Source organism: Schistocerca americana, chromosome 3 (genome assembly GCF_021461395.2).
Source record: "Schistocerca americana isolate TAMUIC-IGC-003095 chromosome 3, iqSchAmer2.1, whole genome shotgun sequence".
Classification (NCBI taxonomy): domain Eukaryota; kingdom Metazoa; phylum Arthropoda; class Insecta; order Orthoptera; family Acrididae; genus Schistocerca; species Schistocerca americana.
In genome coordinates this window covers 591,627,918-591,632,917 of record NC_060121.1, presented here as the reverse complement: position 1 = coordinate 591,632,917, position 5,000 = coordinate 591,627,918, and the positions used below count along the sequence as shown (strand labels likewise).

The window sequence follows — 5,000 nt, the reverse complement described above, 5'->3', positions numbered from 1 at the left end:
ACTCCAGCGGATGAACGGCGGACTTTGCTCGCACTCGCAATGTGCAATCCACCCCTATAACGTGCGTTTCATGAAGAGTTATGTCCAATATGCGACATTCCCGCTGTCCATATACATGAGCTGCGAGCTGTACCACGTACGAGCTACAGACGCGATCGCGTTGCTCTCTGTACGAATGCAGATGCTCAGCGGCAGCTAGGAGGCGCTCCATCCATGTCGGTACCGGTGAGCGTTGCACTCGCAGTCGCAAAAACGTACGGCAAGTATATTACTCGGAAGAGTCAATGACAGTCCAAGCCCCCCTGCGTGGGAAGAGTCTTCCTAGGCCATGACCCACCGGAAGGGCGCAGCGTCCCCCACCCCAGACATGTGACGTCACACTATCGGTATTGACGACTAGACTGATTCCTTATAATCATTTGCCATACACCGGTGGAAGCTGCCGAGACGAGTAACTACATAGCGGGCTCGCCGTGTCACTAATGTACAGAGATACAATAGTTTCGACTGGAACCGGATTAAACGTATACACGGCGCTGATTAGTAATAGATAGAGCCATCAGAATACAGATAATGTATACAACTGTCCGTATACATGCTGAAAGACTCTGCTCACAATCACACGTCAGCCAGACACTCTTATCACGCACTACTCTCTGCCTGTAACAGGCACACAGACAATATGTAAGCACCAGCATGGAACAACACCCAGTGCATCCTCTCTGCCACATTAGACAATCCACACTATCATAACCAGACCGGGAGGTCCACTCGGAAAACAGAATATCCCACCCTTCCGACAACCACCATTGCTCAGCTAAGCCACCAACACCCACACATGTCCTACACAGGGGTGCACCCAACATCACAATACTGCCTCCTGTCACACCACAAAAACAATGGCAGGAATGAAAGACACAGGTCTGCCACAAGCATGGAATCAGAGCGCCGCCTGTCATGAGCCAAAGGTGCACCCTGACGTGCCAAATCAGATGATGCCGCAGTCATTTACTTACGATAATCACAATCAACAAAGCGGCCCCCCCCCCAAAACACCTTTCCTTACAACAATGTGTACCTTAACCTAACCCGTATTGTGCCTTAACCTAACCCGTATTGTGCCTTAACCTAACCCGTATTGTGCCTTAACCTAACCCGTATTGTGCCTTAACCTAACCCGTATTGTGCCTTAACCTAACCCGTATTGTGCCTTAACCTAACCCGTATTGTGCCTTAACCTAACCCGTATTGTGCCTTAACCTAACCCGTATTGTGCCTTAACCTAACCCGTATTGTGCCTTAACCTAACCCGTATTGTGCCTTAACCTAACCCGTATTGTGCCTTAACCTAACCCGTATTGTGCCTTAACCTAACCCGTGTTGTGCCTTAACCTAACCCGTGTTGTGCCTTAACCTAACCCGTGTTGTGCCTTAACCTAACCCGTGTTGTACCTTAACCTAACCCGTGTTGTACCTTAACCTAACCCGTGTTGTACCTTAACCTAACCCGTGTTGTACCTTAACCTAACCCGTGTTGTACCTTAACCTAACCCGTGTTGTACCTTAACCTAACCCGTGTTGTACCTTAACCTAACCCGTGTTGTACCTTAACCTAACCCGTGTTGTGCCTTAACCTAACCTATGTTGCGCCTTAACCTAACCTATGTTGCGCCTTAACCTAACCTATGTTGCGCCTTAACCTAACCTATGTTGCGCCTTAACCTAACCCATATTGTACCTTAACCTAACCCATATTGTACCTTAACCTAACCCATATTGTACCTTAACCTAACCCATGTTGCGCCTTAACCTAACCCATGTTGCGCCTTAACCTAACCCATGTTGCGCCTTAACCTAACCCATGTTGCGCCTTAACCTAACCCATGTTGCGCCTTAACCTAACCCATGTTGCGCCTTAACCTAACCCATGTTGCGCCTTAACCTAACCCATGTTGCGCCTTAACCTAACCCATGTTGCGCCTTAACCTAACCCATGTTGCGCCTTAACCTAACCCATGTTGCGCCTTAACCTAACCCATGTTGCGCCTTAACCTAACCCATGTTGCGCCTTAACCTAACCCATGTTGCGCCTTAACCTAACCCATGTTGCGCCTCAACCTAACCTATGTTGCGCCTCAACCTAACCTATGTTGCGCCTCAACCCAACACACGTTGGGCCTCAACCCAACACACGTTGGGCCTCAACCCAACACACGTTGGGCCTTAACCCAACACACGTTGGGCCTTAACCCAACACACGTTGGGCCTTAACCCAACACACGTTGGGCCTTAACCCAACACACGTTGGGCCTTAACCCAACACACGTTGGGCCTTAACCCAACACACGTTGGGCCTTAACCCAACACACGTTGGGCCTTAACCCAACACACGTTGGGCCTTAACCCAACACACGTTGGGCCTTAACCCAACACACGTTGGGCCTTAACCCAACACACGTTGGGCCTTAACCCAACACACGTTGGGCCTTAACCCAACACACGTTGGGCCTTAACCCAACACACGTTGGGCCTTAACCCAACACACGTTGGGCCTTAACCCAACACACGTTGGGCCTTAACCCAACACACGTTGGGCCTTAACCCAACACACGTTGGGCCTTAACCTGCTCTGTAATTGTCATACGACGCGTTAAATTAGTGTAGTGTTGCCTAACTGCAACCCCCGCAATATAGTTTGCTACTCGCACTGCCCGGTCCCCAGAGTATCGCTTCATGTGAAACACCTTGCAGCTATACACTGTAATGCGGATGGCAGTAGGACGTACATGCTCAATGCCCTTCGCAGTTGTTCATTGGCATTTGCATGGCGAAGCACAGCCTACGTTGTGGTACGGCTTGTGTCAACTGTCCGCTGATGTTGTACGTCCAAATCACACACTGTACTGCACATTGGTCCTCATGTACTGAATGATACATCGTGGTACATGTGTGACCGTACCACGACTGCGCCAACAACGGCGAACCATACGGTCCAAATATTGTGCACTCAGCTACGTGTCGTCTCCCTATAAGAGCTGGATTGCAGTATGGTATGCCGTGGATGGCGATCAGCATGAGCCGTCTGTTGATGTAGTGGCGCGTGTTGTCAGACGTAGTCGTCTCCTCTCACACACCGTGATAGCATGGTGCACTGCGTTCCACATCTGCGACATGCGACAGAGGCCGGTTGACAGTCGTTCGCGCAATGGACATCGCATACGTACGGGGGCCACCTTCCACGTGTTCGCGAAGCGTGCACATGTTGTTGCGTGTATGTGGGCAGACATAGTGTGTCGTGACACCTGACACAGGCATGCAACAATCGTTGAATTTGCAAATGGCGATGGACGTCTACGTTTGCTGGTGACGTTACGCAAATGAACAACTGGTAAACCGTTGTGGTGCGGTTGTTCTCGCTAGAGGTGAATCAGTGATGGCGACGATCGGTTGAGCTACCAACCGGTTGTTTCAGCGATACCCACCATGCCCACGAACGTGAATGGCATGTGGGTGTGAAGCGATACGCGGCGGTGGCTGGGTGGGACCGTCCCCGGCCGGTGAGGGGGGGCCTCCCGGCGTGCTGGCCGCGCGGTGCGTGGGCGCACGCGCTACAGCCGGCTGGTGGGGGCGGCCAGTGGCAGGCGCGCCGGCCGACGGAGGCGGCAGGCGGCGCAGCTGCGCGCCGGCGCACCCTGCACGCGGCGCCGTGCGGCCAAAGTAGGTCCTCGCGGGCCCGGTGCGAAGCGCGGTGGACATCTGCAGTGTGCTGGTCCGATTGAGGACTGTGTGCGCTGAGGATGCGCCGCCGCCCGGCGCTCGGCGCCGCGACGCCGTCTGCTGCTCGGTCGCCTCTGCGGTTCTCGCAGGTGGATTGTATCGCAGCTGTGCGGACGTGTTGGCGCGTGCGCTGTGCTGGGAGAGTTCGCTTCGGCACCCAAGTGGGGCTTTTGTCCTTCTGTGGCGCTGGCGTTGGAGCTGCCGGCCACCGTAGGTGGCGCGTGTTGTCTCCCGCCGGCAATGCCACGACAGCACGCTCCCGGGCCTCTGTCGGCAGCGGCAAGCTCAGTTGGGAGCACGGGTGGTCGCACCTAAAGCGTCTACTCGCCAAACTCCGGGCGATTGCGCCACTCTCGAACCCGACCAAGTACTTAGGACGGCGCTGCGCGCCGCCGGGACCTGAGAGGGTTTCGAGGTGTATTGTGCAGGGGAGCTCAGCCTCCTCCTGTTTGCAGAATAATTGAGCGGACGCTTGCGTGTTCGCGCGGGCCCCCGGGACACACTCCCGGGCGGCCGGCTGCTCAGCTCTAGTTGACGCAGCTCCCTGGTTGATCCTGCCAGTAGTCATATGCTTGTCTCAAAGATTAAGCCATGCATGTCTCAGTACAAGCCGCATTAAGGTGAAACCGCGAATGGCTCATTAAATCAGTTATGGTTCCTTAGATCGTACCCACGTTACTTGGATAACTGTGGTAATTCTAGAGCTAATACATGCAAACAGAGTCCCGACCAGAGATGGAAGGGACGCTTTTATTAGATCAAAACCAATCGGTCGGCTCGTCCGGTCCGTTTGCCTTGGTGACTCTGAATAACTTTGGGCTGATCGCACGGTCCTCGTACCGGCGACGCATCTTTCAAATGTCTGCCTTATCAACTGTCGATGGTAGGTTCTGCGCCTACCATGGTTGTAACGGGTAACGGGGAATCAGGGTTCGATTCCGGAGAGGGAGCCTGAGAAACGGCTACCACATCCAAGGAAGGCAGCAGGCGCGCAAATTACCCACTCCCGGCACGGGGAGGTAGTGACGAAAAATAACGATACGGGACTCATCCGAGGCCCCGTAATCGGAATGAGTACACTTTAAATCCTTTAACGAGTATCTATTGGAGGGCAAGTCTGGTGCCAGCAGCCGCGGTAATTCCAGCTCCAATAGCGTATATTAAAGTTGTTGCGGTTAAAAAGCTCGTAGTTGGATTTGTGTCCCACGCTGTTGGTTCACCGC

The 5,000-nt window shown here is 53.5% G+C and overlaps 1 non-coding gene across 1 annotated transcript in view; it reads left to right on the top strand.

The window, feature by feature from the left end:
• Positions 1 to 4,318: 4,318 nt before the first annotated feature.
• LOC124608826 overlaps positions 4,319 to 5,000 on the top strand; it is a 1,910-nt gene continuing 1,228 nt past the window's right edge. Inside the window, exon 1 of the ribosomal RNA XR_006979386.1 lies at positions 4,319 to 5,000. This exon is cut by the window's right edge and continues 1,228 nt beyond it. This is a non-coding gene — a ribosomal RNA (small subunit ribosomal RNA).